Source organism: Falco peregrinus, chromosome 2, assembly GCF_023634155.1.
Source record: "Falco peregrinus isolate bFalPer1 chromosome 2, bFalPer1.pri, whole genome shotgun sequence".
Taxonomy (NCBI): Eukaryota; Metazoa; Chordata; class Aves; order Falconiformes; family Falconidae; genus Falco; species Falco peregrinus.
This window is the reverse complement of record NC_073722.1, coordinates 123491120-123511406: the sequence shown is the minus strand read 5'-3', so window position 1 is coordinate 123511406 and position 20287 is coordinate 123491120. Positions and strand designations below refer to the sequence as shown.

Sequence of the window (20287 nt, the reverse complement as noted above, 5' to 3'; positions counted from 1 at the left end):
GGGGGGGGCGGCGGCTGCGCGCCCGGGTCCGCCGGGCAGAGCCCAGCCGGAGCCGGAGCCGCGCCGCTGCCTCGGACACGGCCGAGGAGGAGGATGGCGTTACCCTGGCAACCGGCATCTCCGAGATTGCCATGGGAACCGAGCGGCGGGATGCGGAGCTCTGCCCGGGGGAGCGACCTCGCTCCGCCGCCCCCCCCCCTCCCGCCCCGGGGGCTTCAGGGCTTTGGGGAGCTCCCGACGGGTGCGGGGCGCTGGGGGGCTTTGGGGCGCGCAGGGCTGGGGCCGGGACCCCGCGGGGCTTTGGCCTCGGGGCTCCGCCGCGGCTGTGGGGCGGGACAGCGGGGACCCGAGCTCCCGTCTCTGCTCGGACAGAGGCACCTGGAACCGGTTCAAAGCGTCCTGGTGCTGGGCAGGTGCTTCGGTGCGGGCCGGGGGCTGCCGAACGCACCCCCAGGGCCAGGCTGGGTGACGGGGACAAAGCAAACGAGCCGTGTGGTGGCGGCAGGGGTGGGCGGCGGGGGGACACCCCGCTCCCCGCAGGGGCCGAGCGTGTGGCTCCCTCGGACACGGAGTTGCAGGGACGGCGCGGCGGGAGCTCCCGGGACAAAGAAACACGCGGGTGTGCCGGGGTTTGGCGCAGCAGCTCGGGAAGCCCAGCTGGGGAACATCTGCCCGCCGCGCGTGGCGTGGGAGCGCGGCGCATCCCTAGGGAAGGGCCCGCGCCGCGGGTGGGCACCAGGGGTCCAGGGCCACGGGGAGGCCCTCACCCCCTCCCCGAGCCCAGCGATGCTGGGTGCAAGGAGAGCGTGGAGGAATGCCGGGGACCCCTGCCCAGCCGCTTTGTGCCTCGGGGCGGGGAGGGGACGCCGGAGTCTTTCTCCCCCCCCCCCCGCCGTGATGCACTTGGCCCCACGCTGCAGTGCACCTAGTGCCATCAGCACAACTTAGCACGCGTGAACTTTGCAAACCTGGTGTTATGGTTTATTCTAACTGCCACCCGGCTCAGCCCAGCCCAGCCGTGGCTCAGTCCACAGCTGTGTTCAGAGCGGTGCTTCTCCCCAGAAAAGGCTGTGCCATGGTAGAAGCACCTCGTCCTCGTGGCTGTTCTCATCTTCTCCTTTCGCTAACGATTTCAGGCTACAGCGTAATGTGGTTTTTCTCTTAAAATATCAGCTACCTAGCAATAGTATGCATACATAGAATAGCTGTAGGAGAAGGAAGTATTTTTGGACGGTAACGAGAGAAAGAATTACTGAAATGTGAAGGTTTACGGGTAATAATAATGCTTGGCTTTATGACTCCTAAAGGAAATCTGTCTGTTTGGGCTTTTATGACACCTGGAAAATGAGGGCTTAGGTGTGAGAGCTCTGGAGTTTGCTTGAGAGATGCTGAGTATCCTCCACTTCAGCCGAATCTTGTGATCTTCACTGAGCTTGTTCTGGTGTCTTCAGTCTCTGTCTTCCACGGAAAATAAGTTTGTTTGTATCTTGCGGGAGTTGCTGAGCTTGCTCTGCTAGATCTGCTAGACCAGGCCTGTTGTCTCCAGGAGAAACCCCCGAGTTTCCCAAAGTCAGGATTTCTGTATGGGCTTCCAGGAATCTCATTCATAGAAATGTGCAGCTTTGAAACTGGTGGAACGTTTGCCTTGGTTTCAGCTGGGTTTAAGTCAGAACTTCATTTAAAAAAGGAGTAGTCATTGGAGCCCTGAGCGATGGGCAGCACTGCAACTGCCCGGTGAGCTGGTGCACATGGTATGTGCAAGGGTATTTGCTGAAAAATCGCACCCAGCAGCTGTGTGCAAGTGAGCCTGGAATCCTCATCAGTTCAGGGCACAAAAAAGCGTTTCAGGAGCTCCATCTCTCCGACGGTAGTTGAGCTGTTCTGCTCAAAATTCAGATGCTCATAATCGAATTACAAAGTTACAGATTTTAAAGTTGTCAAATGTGTGCTAAGAGCGGACAATTTGAGAAAGCTGTCATCTGTTCACAGATATGAGGAACAGAGACTTCATTCTCTCCTACATTTTCAGTATGTTCTGTCTTTGTAAGATGAATAATTTAATGTGTCTATAGATTTTATGTTTTAAACCATATCGTGGGACTTTGATTTCCACATGGAAAGGCTCCTTTGTTTCATAAAATAATAAAACCATTTCTAGAAGCTGATTTAAAACAACACCCCCTTGATTGTTACAGAGCATCGCTCGTTCAGAGTGGATGGGTCTTTTAGTAAAATCAACATAATAGTTGCAACTCAGAGGAGATGCATAGCAAGAAAATAATTTCAGTTCTAGATTTTCATATGTGATTAAATGGTCTGGCTTCAAACCTATTTTCAGAACTCTTTTTGTGTTTTGGAGTAATAATTATAAAAACCTACTTAATTTATTTTAATGGCCTTAAGCACCATTTCCCTCTTATCTCAAAAAGACAAATCTAAAACGCAAATGTACAAAAGCTGAAAATACCTTAAACAGCTTCTCCAGTTGCTTTTGACATGAATAAAGCATTTCATTGAGTAAATTTCAGGTTGGCTGAAATTTTCCATTAAAATGTTTCTCAACTATATCCATAAAACAACCTGTACAATGGATTTTGAAGAAGCACCTATTTAGTACCCCCAGTTCTAAGATTTCAAACAAAATTATTGAAATAGAATGGAAAAGAATAACCTCCTAATGAAATTATTAGGTGTTGCTCAATGGTTTCCTGTTTTTCTTCTTTGAGACAACATATTTTACAACAAATTAGCATTGTGGTGATAACTGGAGTGATACAGTTTAGGGATCCAGCATATTATTGTTTTTTGGAGCTGCAGTTGTCTTGGGGATGAAATCATGCTTCAGTACTAGTAGTCGATACTACTATGGAGCTTAGTCACTCAAGAAGTAGCATTAATGATACATCAGTCAAACTCTTGCCTGTATAATCCTAATTTTGTTCTTTTAGCGTGTTTGTCAAAGGTGGAGGTAGGAGGCTCATTGAGTGAATTTTAAATAATAGCAGTATTTCTGTGTGTATTTTTAAAACTTATATCCAAGGTAATTGCCTTAGTTAAAAAACTGTTTAAAATAATTCTTGGTATGAATGTGCATGTAGCAGAAGTGGGTGCTGTTCAGCTGAGGCTCTGCGGTGAAATGGCCGTGAGGGTCCCTGGCAAAGCTGGGCTTTGGTTTTCTGGGGCCATGGCATCTACAATTACTGCCGTTTTGACAGCTCAAGTTAAACTGTCACTTCCAATGAAGCCCCCGTGCAGCCACCCACACCTCACGCCTGCACCCCAACCCACACATTATTAATAAGAGCAAATCGTCCCCATTTCACGTGGCTGCTGTTATGCCCCATGTCCACACTCGAGTTAGGGGAGTTGTCACAAGCTGTGGGTCTCCGTCAAGCTGGTGCAGAGCAGAGTCTTGCGAACATAGCACATGCTGTGTCTTAGGCATAATAATTTCATGGCCAAGCTAACCCGAGAAAGAGAGATGGAACCACCATAGTTTTCCAGCATCCCCTATACCTATGATAAATGTACAGCACAACTATGTAAGCCTTACGCAGTCTTACTCACAAGGAGGATCTGCTGTTATAATATGTGCCTAGGGAAAAAAAAAAAAAAAAAAAAAGATTTTAAAAACACCACTTTATCCACTGAAACTGCTTATCTTGGTGAACAATCGTGCTGAAGTTAATAGGACAGCTCACAATAGAGAGCTCTGCAGGCTCTGTGACATCAAGATATGAAATCAAGTAATGTACTTGTAATTTAAATTTATTCAAAGAGTATTTTATTAAACACTTCAGAATAAGAATCTCTTTGAACCCATTATGTCTACTGCTTTTAGTATTCCCTGTTTGCCATTTACTTTTCAAGTGCTGCAATTGGTTATTTAATTCCCGAGGAACCACGTGTCCTTCCTGACTGGGCGGTTGGAACATTTACAATTGGGAGGAAGGATCAAGTAAATCATTTATTACTTGAAAACTTGCACAAATGCACATTTGCACAATTATTCGCAAGTCTTCCAGCTTGGATGAATGTGCACAAACATGGGAACTGTGGCACGCGCATGCACTGCTTCCATGGATACTCTTGAAAACAAAATAAAAATGCTTATACAAATGTTTGAGGCAAGCAAATAAAGGCAGGCTGCTCTCCATCAATACTGCAAATTCATGGCTCATCCAAGAAGAATGGATATTCTTTAGTATTCTCAAAGCAAAGCTATGAAGTCCTAGCACCAGCACTATTTGTAGTAAACTAAATACAGTGCAGGCTTTATATTCAAATGCTATTGCCAAAGTTGTGTTTGTTGAAGAGCAAATGTTATAGGACTTTAATATCAGCCATGGCCTGCCTTGGAGGTTATATCCACAGGCACATTAAGAGGTGGTTGATCTTCTCAGTCTTTACACTTTACACTTACATGCACACTATGGAAGAAGGTAGCTGCGAATGGAGAACGCACACATGGGTGTCTCTGCTACAAGAAACTTACTCTGTGCTGTAGCCTGTTTCTAGAACAATATATATGCATTTTGTATGTGCGTTATAGGTCCTGAAGAGTGAACTTTTGTCTGTGAATCCTTCAAAGCCAATGTAAATGCATTGAACAAGGACTTTTCTGAGACTCAGCCCACATTTTCATTCTTTCTTTCCATACATCCTGCTCGTAGCATCTTGGTTTCCTTGGTAAAACACGTGCTGTTGAGAAAGAGCTATGCTGCAGGCGTTTTTAAAAGCAATTCTTAGAGCTCCAACATCACCTTTGCAACAGTGTTCGAAGCAGCGTAGTTTTGGCAGCAGCTGATGGAGTGATTTTTGACAGCCTTTTTAGGCTGATTTTTTTCAAGAGCATTCCATTTGCAAAAGACAGTTTCTGAATTCGGAGCGATCTTTCGGGATACAGAGTTCAGTCTCTTTGAATTATTGTCCATAGTATAACACATTTTAAAATGCTGAGAAATTTTTGTGCTGGAGGAACTGTCAGCAGAAGATGGGTTAAGGCATTATCTATTCTCAAAAAAGCAGGGATCTCCTACGTGCACGTCTTTGAACATCTGTAACTGAGGTTCTCAAATGACCGTATCGATGTAACAAAACATCTATTCTTCCTGAGATGCTCTATGAAACAGGCATCTAAAGCTAATTGACTGAATATACGTTGCTTTAACAAATTAATTTGCTTTCTTGAACTCGATCTACTATATAGCCAGTAGGGAGCTATCAGGCTACATGAAGGTTTTGGCTTTTTCTTGTTGGCTCTCAGCATGTCACATATCCCAATGCAAAACTTAGAACCCAAAGACTTTCTGTGCATTAGCAATACTCCCTGAAGGCTGCAAACCGATGAAAGCACATTTGTAATCCAGCTGTAAAGCTTCTTCATCTGTGCAAGATGTAATGTGGAGAATGTTAATCTTACCTAGGTTTCAGAAATGTTTTGTGAAGAGTCAAGGAAGCACTGGGTTATACAAATAGGATACTGGCGTCTGTGTTGTGCTGTAGTTACTTTTTTATTCTGTGTAGAATTATGCTGCATATTGTAGGTGGTTGACAGATGGCATTTGTGGTAGTATCTCTCAGAGGCATAGTAAGTTATTTTGGGGTTCGTGGGGACCTTTTTAATGTAATATAATGGAGGTTTTGAGCTTCTTCCAGCAGCCATTACCTTCAACTGACCTTCTGCCATGGGCTTGTATCACTCTTTTTAGATACTGGCAGAAGCTTGTAGCCATTGCACCTCGTCAGGGCTTGCCCTGCCTTCTGGCAGCTCTACTAAACCACATGGCTGGAAACCGGTAAAACAGGCAAATCTAACAACATGGGTTTGGGTTCCCGTAAGATTTCAGCACAGTGGTCATTTCTGCAGTGTGTGCTGTCCCACCCGCTGGTCACCCTGCCTTACTTGTGCCCAGGTCACACTGTCCACCCCGCAGCTGTGGTCAGGGTCTTGCCAGCTGCAAGATAGGTGAAGTCCTTAAAAAGCTGGGGGAGAAGGGGCATCTGTGTGCTCTCTCCGTCCTGCAGCCTTGTGCAGCTGCACAGAAACAGAGAGGGGAAAAAAGGAAAAATATTAGGAGCGGAGGCTAGTGCTGTCATCTCATTTTTAATTCTTGTGAGGAGGTAGGAGTATGTAGGTACCGAGTGTCATTTGAAGTCTGCTGTTAATGCCTCTCGGCACCCAGATACGTGGTTGGTGTCTGTGTGGTTGGTGTGTCGAAGACCTGAGCAGTGATTTCTGTCTCCCCAAACCGGGAATGGTGAGGGAGGAGGAGAACGTAAGGGCTTGTGGGTCTCGGCTTGGCTGGGTGTCCTGCCCGATTCGGGGCCGGTTACCTTCTGCCCCTGGCCTGGAGGGGTGGCTGCGCTTCCCTCATACTGATAACAAAAGGGAAGAGATGTGGAGAAACTGGGACACGGCCGTAGGGTGTCCCATAGCTCAGAGAAGGTGCAGGAACGCTGCTTTAACTGGGTTTGAAGCATTTTGCTTGCAACTTATGTTTTATACATGCAATATTTTGTGTTTAAGCATGTCTTCCTTGAGGGACAGGATGAAGTCTGATTCTCCACCTACGTAAATTTAACTGCTTTCTAGGAAGGCAGTGGAATGATGCCAATAAGAAGCCGATAAAGAGAAGGGATCATAGATCTGCCCCTTCAATTGGACCCTTTCCTGCTGGTCCTTCTTTTCTGAGCCAAGACTCATCTCAGGAAATAAATCATACTACCAAACTGAAAAATTGGTCCTGCTTCCAAACATTACTTCGTGCTTATCTTCATTTTCGATTTCTGTTTACTGGTATTTATTATGTCGCAGACTTATGGTTCAGCATCCAAATTCTTACCAACAGATGGCAAGGCAGGATGCACAGGAGTAGTAAAATAAACAGGATAAATGCACAACTGCCCATATGTCTGAGAGGCTGATACACATTTATGACTTCAGAACAAAAGGATGTGTTCAGTAGGCAGCTCCAGCGCTGTGCAGGGCTTCTCGACATTTTCTGCCTGGCCCTAAAGCCTCTCGCTTCTTCCACATACTTCGTTCAGCTAAATTACAATATCTTTTGTCCTCTCTCCCCTGTTCCCAGAGAGTTGTTCCCTTTAGTTATCTGCCTTTGCTCCCAAAGTACATCAGTTCATTTTACCTTCAAAATTCTGGAGTAGGAGGTCGCTCTTTTCTGGGCTTCGGATTGTATTTTTCCTTTCGGAGTGGTGGTTTTGGTTATTTTGAGGGGTACACAGAGGTGCTGGGCACCACAGCAACGTTTGAGATGGTGACTTTCTCTGCATTGGGATTTACTGTAATATTAATGATAAGTGGCCTCTCTAAAATCTCAAAATAGCAAGCCTCAGGGCAAGCTGCCTGCAGGATGGATAGCCCAGCCGAGACAGACTTTAGCTAGATTTCCCTTCAAATCTGGGGGCATTTTTGCCAGTTGTTGCATGCTGTGGGTCAAATGCAGTGAAAGCGTTGAAGCAGTTCTTGATTTAGCCTGGCAGATAGTCCGGCCCCTCTTTTCTCCTTCTCCTTCTGGCATCGTGTCATCTTAAATTCTTTGTTCTCATTCTCTCTTTGCCTCTCTTTACTGAAAGGTAACTTTCCTTCGGCTAAAAAGGCACCTTTTCAATGATGGTGTGAGAGTCTGTCTTTAGAAAACTGGTAGATACTGCCCCAAGTAGAAATTTAGGATTTTTAATTTCTCTTCTTAACTCTTGAGCATCTCTGTGCCTTCCTGCCGATGAAAAATGTGTCGTCATGTCCTTGTCAAAAGGCAGGAGGTTTGGGTTCTCTTGTCTCCACCTTTTTTACTTTGTTTCCCGTGTGTTTATCCAGGCTCTTGCTTACTTTACAAATGGTGCTGTAAGTTCTTCTTCAATGGAGTTTAGGGATTTCATGTCAAATGTGGTATGTGAAGGAATGCTAGATTATAAACGTGGTCATGGTTCGGAGAGAGGGATGAAGGGAGAGCGCATTATGGGATTACAGAATTTCCTCTGCAGATTGCCAGGCCCTGATACGAATTAACCTCTTTTATTGTTCTCTTTCAAGCATTCCGCCTTTTAATTGCTATTTTGGAATTGTGCCACTTGGTTATGCCCTTTGAATGCTTCTCACTTAGCCAGTCCTGTTAGCTTGATAATGCCAAAGATTTCAAAGATATAAAGAAGCGACAGGTGTCCCCTCTTCGAGTGGGAGAGTCACCCAGCTCAGCAAGGAATTACCACCCTGGTTTGGCTGCCAGGTGTTTTTTTACAAGTTTGTTAATAACCGTTTTTAAGTCACTGCCAATTCTCTGCCAGAGGTTTCAGATCAGTTTTCTCCCGTTTATACATTTTAAATAATGCAATTTTGTGTAGAATATGGATGACTGAGTATTTTCTCCTGTCCAAATATATAGCATTCAATAGTGTTAGGATTGTTATTGTGTCTTACTTGCATCCCAGAGGCACAGTTTATCTATTGTTGCTGCGAGGCATTAAAAAGGAAGCATGACATGTCGCAATTATGGCTTGAAATAGGATCTTGCCAGAGGTATATTGCCTAAATATAATCAAATCTAAAATACAACTTATTGCATATACCTATCTTAGGGCTGTGCGTACCTATCTCATGGCTCGCTGAATATCAGTGATGGCTATTAGCAAGACGCTGGATAATTTTGTTATAAGAATTGCCGTGCCATTGGGTTTTTTTTTTCTAAAGCTCAGCCTTCAGCATCCAGCTGCCCGCAAGCAAAAGAAATAGCAAATTCTTAATGCTGGAAGACCTTGTGACTATTTAGACTGAGTTTTCGAAGGTAGCCAGATATGAAAGTTAGTAATATTCCTTTGTGTATGACTCACTAATGGCAATAGTGGGCTTGAATCATCTTCATCCAGTGGCTCTTCTAAACTCAGGTAAACTATAGCAATGCTGGTTTACATACTTACATACATTTTAATGCAAAATTAGCTAGAGTTAGTTTCTTTGTGTGTTACGTCTGTTTTTAGCAAAGTGATGAAACAGCAAGTTGCATTATGTCGCATCACATTTTTACCCACGTGGATCATGACCATGGTCGAAGCCCTCAGATTGACTGAGCAGAGCTCTGTTACTTGAGCCAGTGGAGTAATAGCCCAAAATAGATTGTTATTCTGCAGATACGCCTCTGCGGCTGGTGGGCAGGTTATTTCTTGGCAATGGTGAACTGCCCAGACTTCAGGAACTCGGTTTCCAGTGTGGGTTGCAGAGGGAGAGCTCCAGACTCTTCATTTATTTCGCCCCAAATGTGACACCCCCTGGTCCTGCCCTGTCCCCTGGCGTACAGCCGGCTGCCTGCGGTTTATTCTGTACAACCAGAGCTCAGCAACTTTATTAACTATTTCAATCGGGATTTCTTAGGGAAACTTGGAAAACATCCGTATCGAGCAGAGCTATCCTAGATATGACAAAAATATGATCAATTAATAAATCAGGGAGCTAAGTAACAGTTTGGAAGTGGCTTCTTAAACCCAGAGCTGCTTACCGTAGCCAGCGGGGTGCATACCCTCCTCCTCCTGCCGGCAGGCAGCGGGGCGCCAGTGATTTGCCAGTACAGCAATTTTGGGTTCGCCGGCGTGCTCTTTGCAGACAGACCAACCTCTTCCAGACAGACCGGTAGGACGCAGACGGCCCCAGTCCAAAAGCCCCTCTACATTTATGCAGGCGCTGAACCCAAGCCAACAGACCTGGCAAGAGGCTGAGTTTCTTGGCTCAGGCTTCGCGCTGCTTGGATCTGCCCACCCTGCGTTTGGATCAGAGCTGGGCCGCGTCCCCCCAGCTCTGCCCACTGCGAAAACACGTCTTTGTCTGTCGACAAAAGATGCTCCGAGATGATGAGCAGTCTTTTCAAAGACTGTGGCTTGTGAACTCTTAACTGCATTTCCAGTGAAGGTTTGTCTTTGAAGCTTCTGTTGCACTGGGAGTCAACAGGATTTCATTTTGTACGTTACTTAGGTGTTTCCAAAAATATTTATCCAGGACTATGCCACTACCTGCTAATCATGAGATTAAAGATTCTTGTGATTCTCCTCAGTAGACTGAAGGTTTGCTTTGGAGGTTGGTAAGCATTTCTCCTTCGCTCTGCACATTTTGCTGTACTCTTGCCCTTGCCTTTAGCGCTGGCAAGTGCAGGCAGTTTTGGAGATGCTTTGGGATCCTTAAAGATGCAAGACCTGAAATAAAACATGTAGTATTTAGGAATAATGCTAGGGCTGTGTTCACAGTATCACTTCTAATTATAGCCATTTGAACAATTCATTTGCAATGTCCCACTACGCTAGCGCTTATTAAAATAGAATCCTCTTTATAGTTTGCTGGCAAATTAAGAGGGGAAAAACCTGGCTATCCCATTCCATCCAATGTCTTTGAAGGAGGTTTACCCTCATAACTTGCTTTCTAGGGATATTCCCTTGTTTTTACTTGTACTCCTGGTCTGATTTTTAATGACTTTGTGTCTCTCAGCAGCAAATTCCCAGTGACTTTTTCCTCATTTTATTTTAATTCCTGTATATAAATGGCAGTGTTCTAGCTGGAGACAGTCTTTGGGTGCAGCAGCAAAACCCCATAGAGAAGGAAAAACAGGCCAGAAATTTTCCACCTGAATTCTAAGTCTTACCCAGGGCTTTGGCTGCACAAAGAGCCAACACGCTGGACTTTGCCGGATCAGAGGAGCGCTCGCACGCAGGAGCGGGGCGAGGGGCAAGTGGTTCAGGATCCGCGCCAGACCTGGGCAGCCAGGACCTCGCTGTCGGCATCTCCAGGCGTCGGCGCTGGATGCAGCTACTCCCACAGGTTATCCCTTTTCCTGGCATGAGTGCTCTGCCCTGGGACGGCTGAGCAAGTGGCTGCAGCTGGCCAGAATATGGGTACACAGTTCCTAATGCTGATTTTATAGCATTGATGTGCACCTGTTTTGGTGGCCAACTGGCGCTGTACTCAGCCTAAAATCTGCGTGTAAGCCCTGTATTAGGAGAGGCGTAAGAATTAGCGTGTATCAAACATGTCATTAGACACGTGCCTGGTAGACATAATGTAGGATAATGAATATGATCACAAGAATAAATTAATAACTGAAAATATTTTTTATATGTATGCACACTTAAAATAGGGTAAGGACTAAGTGACACTTGTGTCACCAGTTTATAATTAAAATGCAGTGCTTGAATGAAAATGTAAGCCTCAATTAGCCAGCACGACCCTGCTTCCGGCTTTACTTCCCACTGAAAAGCAACGATAACAAGCTCACATTTATTATCAGAGTTTTTCCTGGAGCTGTGCACTGAAACATGCTCACATCTGAGCCCTTTCACTGAAGACATTTTTTCGCTTCAGCAGTTTGGCATGCCATACAAAAGCTCTCTGATTTTTAGTGATGTTCACCTCCTCTTACATAAAAATGTTTTCTGTGCATATTATTTGCTTTTAGTTAAAGTCCAGGTGCACGGGTTACTGAAGAACCAAAAGGATGGCTCATCACGTAGCACAATGGGTAATTATTGCGGAGCTTTGCTGTGTTGCACAGACAAACCCTTTCTTGGAGCTCGGCATTGTAGTTGTGAGAGAGCAAGAATACCTACGATCTAGCCCAGAGTCCTATAAGGATAAGCACAGATCCTCCGGTATATGCTTTGCCCATTTAATTTTTAATTATCTCAAGGGACAGAGCTTCACAATTTTGTTTAGAGATACTATTTTGCATTTTAATTTCACCAGTGGGATGTTAGTACATATATAAATTATGAGGTCTCACGTGTTTTCATCCCCAGAGTCTTTCTAGTTAGGCTTTTTGTAGAATGGTTAAATAATTCCCTGGGTCTGGCCTCCATTTAAGCCAGGATTTATCTGGATTTATGCATGATCCAGACAAAGTTTGGTGCTGTGTTCCTAAGTATGGAGCTGCTGATTTCTGCAAGACAGGGCAGGGTCCTTGGCTAGGCAGGTGCCTTGGAAGAGCAGTTCTGGAAATACGTGTGCTGGGGGGGCTGCCCCTGTCAGCGTGCAGGAGGGTTGATGCTGTGCCACGGCTTGACTCAGCGCCCCACGTGAGGGGCAGCACCATCCCCTTGAGATCCAGATCCTTGAGGTGCCTTTTGAGAGCTGCTGACAGCAATTTGCCAATGCTAAAAAAAATAGAAACCTTTCAGTCTAGGACTTATCAGCCTGAAGATGCCTGTCACGTTGTGAGGACGTGCAGTAGGTACTCAGCTGGGTGTGTTTGCACCCTTCAAACTGGTCCAGGTGCAGACAAGGCACCAGGAATCGGATTCCAAACTAAGAAGGGAAGGGGATGCCTTTCCCAAGCCAGTGCTTCGGACAGCTGGTGAAAGGCTAACCAGCCCCGAAACGGCAACACAGAGCAGCTGAGCCTCAGAAAGTGCACTTAAGGAATATGTCCTCTCGGATGGAGATGGGACCGAATGTCCACATGGATATCTTGTGCAATGCCCTTTCCAATATTTTAAGCAATTTCTACAGGCAGAATTCTTGTAATGTAGGAGTGGATGTCAAGCCAGGATATCTCAACTCGGAATAGATATGTGCTCTTAGCTTTGGGTCAGGCAGTGATGTGTGGTGTAGTTAGTGCCCTCAGGGACTCTTCAAGTTGTAAGAACTACAAACCTTCTGGTTTTTCACTGGTGCTATTCATATGGGACAGAGTGACTTCTCCAGGAAGCCTTTCCAACAGCAGCAGCAATCTCTCTCAATAGCGTTTAATAACTACCCATGGAGAAAATTACCCTCTATTTAAAAGGCCAGGAAAATCATCTTCAGTTTAACTCTGCTGACTGTGGTAGAATTACACCAAAACTGAGTTTTGTCTGATATCCTTTCCCATGCTAATATTCGGTAGCTGGGCTGAAAAAGCCTTTCAAAGGCAGATTAAACAAGTCCAAATGGTGAAATATTCTTTTAATTTTCCTTCACACGCGTTATTTTAGGTGTAGCTTGGAATGCTGCCCTTATGGAGGCATCCCTTTAAATATTTATACAGCATCAATATGTAGCTACCTTCATATGTTTTTAATACGTTCCTTTCTAAATTAACCATTAGGTAACCCTGTTCTATAGCGTTCCCTATCTTGTACTGCCTTTATGCCACCCTTGGATTTTTATTTATTTATTTCGCTGTGGAACAATGAAGATGCCAAGGCAAGGCCCAGAGGCACGGTGGAAATGGAATTCCTGGAGCACCACGGCTGTTGCCGTAGTGGACGCGCACTCAGCACCACGCTGCGCTGCTCTGCAAGCCAAGGGGGCGAAAACCTCGGCTCCGCTGCTGGCCCTTGTCAGTTCACCGCCGTTGCAATGGCAGCTCTTCCTTTTCCTAATCGTAGTTCCCAGGATCAGGAGGAGGAAAAATACTGAAGCAAACCCGAGCAAAGAGGTGGCAGCGCTGCGAAGGGGCAGGGAGTGGGACCTCCGTTCTGAGGTGCTCCCTGGGAACTGCAGTTGTGGCTGGCAGGTTGCAGGATTTTCCGGAGGCTTTTCTCTTTCGTCTTCTCATTTTCTGTTGGTTAGTAAGATGCTACGGTATGCCAAGGTGACCAGGACAAAGTGCAACGGAGCCAAAGGTCTTTACTATTTCCTCGGCTCCGATTCAGGCTGAAAACCCACCGATGAGTAAAAGTGTTGGCACAAGCCATGGGTTTTTGTGATGGTGGGATTTATGAGTCTTGTTTAATTATACCGCATTATCATAGCAAAATGATTTCTGCAGAAGCTGCTCATGGCTTGTTTCCATTCCAGTTTCCCTCTTTCCTGAAGGGACCAGAGGAGATGGCTGCACCGTGAGATCGCGGCTGCGGAACCAAAAACTTAGCAAAGCCTTGGCAGAGTGACAGGTGGCACAGGAAAAAAAAAAAAAAAATCAGAGCTTGTCCTGTGCCCTGTTCTACTGAAAGTGAGAGCGAAATATTCCTGCACGCCGCCTCGCAAGGAAGAGCTGGAGCTGAAAGGCAGCGTCTCCTACCTGCTGAAGGGGCCTTATCCTGTGCTTGTTTTGTAAGTCAGAGCTTCAGTGAAGTCAGTAGAGACTTTGTCTGAGGATAACAGTCTCAACAAAATACTGAAATGCAATTTCCTCGAGTTGTAGTGTATTGAAGAAGAGACTGAGTCAGAAGCAATCCCCTCGCAGCGACGGAGCTGGGTTCCTGCTGTACACGTGGCTGTATCAGTCTGAGGAAGGATGTCACCGTCTCTTAGGCTGGCAGATAAGATAATTTGTAAAAAGCACGGGGGTATTTTTCTGTCTTCCCTCCAATGAACCAAATCTGGTATAATTTGGCTCCGGCAGCAACTTGGTTTGCTGGGTTTTTAAATGTACCAGTAAAGGCACACTGTTTGCTCCAAACAAAAGCTGTCTGGGCTTGGCATTCCCGACGCGTGCCTTGGTAGGAGAAGCCAGGCAGCAGTTGAAATACAATGAACTGCTCCCTTCCACCATGGGAAAGGCAAGATATGGCCAAACTTAAATTGTGCTGTTATTTGAGGCTCTTCTTTGGGTTGCAGAGGCAATTTTTTCTCAGTGTGTGCTGCAAATATGTTTAAATTTTCTCTGTTTTGGAGGCAAGTAGTCAATGCATCTGAAGTGCATACTTGACATATGCTTCTTTTCACATGCTGTTCTCCATTCGTTTCATGTAGCAGATGCTCAGTTTACCACTTTAAATGTATTCTTATTTACTAGAAATTATTTTAGAAAATAGCTGTTTGGAACTAAACATTTCCAGCCCTTCTTCTGGGTGCTGGGAGCTCCTTTTTGCAGCTGTCCTGGGTGGCTGCATGCAGATGTTGACAGGTTAATTTGCATTTGAAGAGCTGGATGCAGTGAGCTAAGCAAGGGTTTTTCTTCCCTGCCTCTGAAGGCAGTCACTTAAACACTCCTTGCCAAATTTAGCCCTGATGCTACTCTTCTTAATTAACTAGAGCAACATTCAAGCTGAGTTTGGCCCATTGGTAGCTGCCCATTTATTCCAGGGTTGAATTAAGCCCCCTGACCATGTAAAAGAAAGGCTCTTGTTCGGAAAATTGATTGTTCAACAGCAAAGCACAAGAACAGTCCTAATTCACAGCAAGGTGGTGTGTACAAGTGGCTTTATCTGATTTCCACTATATTGTCCTGTTGCCAGAAGCTGCAGGGCCAAACCTTCCAGCTGAAGTTTCTGGTTTACCTGGCTGCTGCATACTGGGGTCAAAAGTGGTTTAGTAAAAAGGAAATCCTGCTATTAAGGAAAAGGTACAGCTTGCTCTGCTTGATCCCCCTGCCTGGAGAGTATTCTTTCTTGCTGTTGTTGTTGCAGGGTTCCCCTCCCGCCCCCCCCCCCCCCCCCCCCCCTTAAAATGAGATTGTATAAAAACTTTCTGCACAAAGACCCCAATGTAGAATTCAGTCCCTCCCATCGATAGAGAAAAAGGCAGAAGTCTTGATCCACAGCCATGCTGTCAGCCTCTAGGAACTGTTGCTCCTGGTCTTTCATGTGCATGATCCACCCACATTGACTCAAAGCACGATTTAGCAGAGACCAAAAACTTTTCATGCTGCAGCAGGGAGCAAAGCTAACATTCAAAGAGCTGTAGCCCTGTCATGATCAAGGCCCGTACGCATTGCTTCCTCTTCATTTTCTTTTCTTCCCTTTAGATGTTACAAAACTGTCAAGGAAAACCACATCCAGCAGGCATTAGAGCACTGAACTGAACCTGCAGGAGCATGGGAAGGTGTAATTAAGGTTGTCTTGGGTTTTTTTCACCTTCATTTCACCGTGCTTCTGTGTTTCCCTGCTGCGATCAGCTGTGGGCAGATGCTGGTCTCACTTCTCCCCCAGAACCTGGACTCCAGCAGTTTTCAAGTTTCCTCGTGCTGCTCTAAGAGCAGTCAGAGCTGCAGCTGAGCTTGCTGGGCACCAGGGCTCCATGAGCACACAGCCACCCAGCTGGACTCTGGCACTTTACGTAGGCATTAGACACACCAGCCTGCATGTGGGCACCGTGATGGACACTAATAACACGTTAACCTTAATCTGCCTTTTGGAGTCTTGGTGGCAGAATCCCAGCTGGTGAGGTACCAACTCCTCACCCCATTGCATGGGTGCGGTACGAGAGACCGCTGGCACAGTGCGCGTTCTTAAAGAAAAGCCTTTCCTCCAGTCCATCCTTTGCATCATGCATGGAGCTTTTCTGGTAGATCTCTTTTTATTTTCTCTGTAAGAACTCAAGGGGAAGGGATAGGAATGGAGAATGTTGCTGTTCGACGTGATTCAGGTACCCATGGCGACACACTCTGCATTGTCACCAACACAAGGAGATTACCTTATACAAGAATAACTACGAATTTTTGACCTTCAAGATTTTCTTACCTGTAAACATTATAACTGTATAGCAATGCAACCCAACTTGTCAACAACAAGAAATAAAAGAAAAATAAAACTAATTTAAAACCCTACAGTGGCAGCGGAATAAATTCATTCATTTATCATCTCGGAGGTTCCCGTCGCTCCTGCCTCTTTTCCTGCAAAGTTTAAATGATTAGATTTCTTTTTTACATTATGTTTACTCTCCTAAGAATAGAACACAATTTACAGAAGCTCATACAGATGAAAAAGCATTTTCGTTTTGTGCTGTTGCTCACACAGTTAACACACACAAACCTGTACCCTCCAGCTCTCCAAAACCTTGGTTCATACCGTCAAATAAATTAATACGATATTCAGAAATTTATTTTGAAAACCTTAAAAGAAGAAGGTTTATTACTTGAACTTTCACTTTAAAAATACCGTGCTTCTCAGCATTTCGTGCCAGACTTTGTCCGGTCCAGCCAAAGGGGCAGATTCTTCACAACACTTACATGTGCGGCTGGTCCTGCCAGCACTAGAATTGGAGATATTTGCAGGAGAGAAGATCCTTAAAGTGAAGAAATGCAGGATGAGGATCTAAGTTTACCATAACAGCTGGAAAGAACTTAGTAAAATGAAATTCAGTATCTGCTGCTGTAGATCTCCCAGGTTTTAAGCTTCCGAGGCAGGCGGTGATTTTTAAGCAGAATTTTAACTTGCACGTACATGAATTATTTCTAGTGACTTGCTCAAAAATAGCAATTTGAGCCTGATTCGCAATGTACTTACGCAGGGCTGGAGTGCGGCCAGGCAGCCTGCCCATGCCTGGGCGCACGAAACTTTCTGCACACACCTGAACAAAATACCCCTGCTTGGCTCTGGCACGGCAGGCTGGGGACACGCTCCCGGTGCCCCTCGTCCCTCCCCTGGCACGGATCAGCAGGGAACGGACAGAGTTCGGGGTGCAGACATCTCACTAGGGTCTGAGCCAGCGAGGGAGAGCTGTAGCTCGTTGCCAAGAGAGGCTAATGGCAAAGTGCTGTCCCCCGAGAGCAGGGGAGCATCATGCTGCGTGACTCAGAGGCACAGCTGAGTCACAGCCTCCCCTGGCTTCTCCTGTGATGGGAATGGGTTAGACACCGTATTCGAGATTGTGCTTGAAGTCACGATCCAAATCATTGTGTTCAGGCTCCTCATTTGCTTCACAGGGAGAAAGTATGTTGCACTTGGAGAAGAAAAGGGAGTCTGTGGTGCAGGAAACCCACCTCCTGGATTCCCACTCCTGAGAGCACTGTTAGGAAAAAAAGAAATCCAACAAAAAACACCTTTAAAGCACAAAGGGGTGACAGTATCTCCGCTGGAGCCCCTCAGAAGTCGGTGAAGGTACACCTGGCATATTGAGTATTTGCCGGTTAGCAGGACACATCAGCTAGGATAGCCTGGGGCGTGCGGAGCTGCTGTGGAAAAGCGTTGACGTCTCATGAGGGTACGGCTGTCCTGCTCGGGAATACTTCGGAGCAGATCTTCAGGGGGGGTTAGGTGTTGCCATGCCTAAAATGAGCAACTCAGCCTACAAACCCCAGCGCCCTGGACAATACGGGACACTGGAGAGCAGAGCTCATGAGCTGGACCCTAATGGTGAGCAGGCTGGCACCAGACCCCAGCTCTGCAAACCCACAGGGCTGGTGTATGGGGCTGTGCTCGTCCCGAGGGATGGACATCACATGTATGAGTCCTCTGGATGGAGTCACGGCAGAGCAGGCATGTATCGGTGGATCCCCTCGGATACTGGCACTTCCCTCGCAGCACCGTTAGAGTTAAGTGTCACGGCAGATCTTCGCTCTCCGGTAGATATTTGCTGGCACATAACCTGGTGAATCCAGGCTATAGAGCATAAGTGATCTATAGTCACTAGGCAAACTTTCTCAAGAGCTTATTTAGGAGAGAAAGCCCTGATGCATCGGCAGCGCTGTGTGCAGGAGAGCTGCTGGAGCCGGCTGATATTTCGACACGACTGAGTATTTTTAGAGCCATCCTATGGTGCAGGATTTTTAACTTCCATTTCACAGCCCTTGAAGCCTGGCAAACTTTCATTAACATTTGATGCCTTGAAGTCATGCGAGGTCTGGGGGAAAAGGGAGAGAGGAAGGAGGAAAAAGAAATACACCTTTTTTGGAGCATGTAGTTTGCCAAGTTGCTGTGAAGCTTAGAAAAAGCCTCCGACCCCTATTCTTTGTACCTGGTGCTCTTAAGGTACCCAAACCATTCCGAGAGCATAGGTAGAATCCCAAACCATGGCTGTGTGGGAGAGTCTTGCTTAATTAAAAGTTAAGTTAACATCTTAAATACCTGGAGTCTCTCTGGCCCTTGGGGAGACTGAAGCACTTTTTAAACAGAGTGCTCTCCACCTTGGAAGGATTATGCCACTCTTCTTCATCCATTATTAGGCAACTTTGCTAATATAAAGCTCTTTGACCCCTAAATCCCCAAACTATTTATAAGCCATCATGTCTCCATCCTGGAGAGGAGAACCTGGGACATGGAGCAGTTAAAGGATTTGCTCCCAATTCCCGCTGCGCGTGCTGCCATTTCTGCTCAGCACCAAGTAAGGCTTTTCTCCCTGAATTTGTACACGGTGAAAACTGTGCTTCCCTGGCTACGAGGCAGACTTTCAACTGGAAAATAAATTAACAGAAACTCTGCTTCCCCCACCTCAAATATACAGACGTATACACACACAGACCCAGAGTCTCTTTGCACACAACTGAGATTTTTCATAGGCTGAGGGAGTAGGAAGAAGAGACGTATTTTTGTCTCCTTGGCAAAAATATATTGGCAGCATATCACTGAGTTGTAAAGATTGAGTAAGTACAGGAGCGTGGCCCCGTTAAGAGAAGCGGGTTTTGGAGAGCTGCCCTTGGGCTGCCTGCACCCATCTGCTAGGACCATCATAGGGATGCTGCCCTGGGGGGCTTCGGGGCAGGGGGGGGACGGGACGGGACACACCCCAAACAGCCCCTGCAGGCTCCTGTGGAGGAAGAGGAGTTTGTAATACCTGAAATGAGGCGCTGTCATCTCTGCATCGCACCAGATGAAATGTCTGAAGGGGAGAGGAGCTGTAAATCTCCCCCTGTGCATGGCACCGTTCCCGGGCAGTCGGAGCCGCTGCCTGCCTCCCGAGCTGCCTACCTCTCAGGAGGTCTGGCCAAGATGGTGACAAACTGGTCCTCTCCTGCTTTCAGAACTCGGGAGGAAATATGGTCCCTGAGATGCTGTTTTACAAGGGCAGGGAGAAAGACAGAGGCCTGGGGAGGGAGGGCTGTGAGGAGTTCATGGCACGGTGGCACCTACCTTCTGCCCAGGCTTCCCAGAAGAAAGGAAAATGTCTTGGTGGTTCTCCTCCCAGCTGTAAACCTTCCCAGACACTCCCCTGCCATCCTAGGACAGCAAAAAGCAATTAGTGGCTCTGGTTACAAAGATGTGCCTGATGCTGATAAGGGCTGAGTCTGCCAGATACAATATTTAAATCCAGTTCTGCGATCCCAGGCTAGATTGCCCAAAGCCACCAGAACCATTATCCTTCCCCAATGCAGGTAGAGACATTTCAGTGTAAAATGCAATTCTGAAATACTGAAAGTAAACTCAGAAATCTCAACAATAAAATATTTATGCATCTGTGCTTTAGTGCATTGTAATTTTGCATGATATGCTTTGCTTTTCAAGACTGACTAGATTAAGGCACTTCTGATTCATTAAGCACATTTTCCCAAATGCTGTTTCTACAACCATTGTTGGGCCATTGTGTTTAGTCGTATTTATTAGCTGGTGTAACAAGGAAGTTACGTCTTCCATAAACCTGAGAGGAACCTGCTTCAATGTGTTGCTCTGAATCTCAGCAGAGAAGCAAACAGTTCTAATGAATAATTAAAGCTTA

The 20287-nt window shown here is 46.1% G+C and overlaps 1 protein-coding gene across 1 annotated transcript in view; it reads left to right on the top strand.

Annotated features, from left to right (window-relative positions):
• CACNG4 (calcium voltage-gated channel auxiliary subunit gamma 4) overlaps nucleotides 1-20287 on the top strand; it is a 43467-nt gene that overhangs the window by 356 nt on the left and 22824 nt on the right. The window lies entirely within an intron of this gene.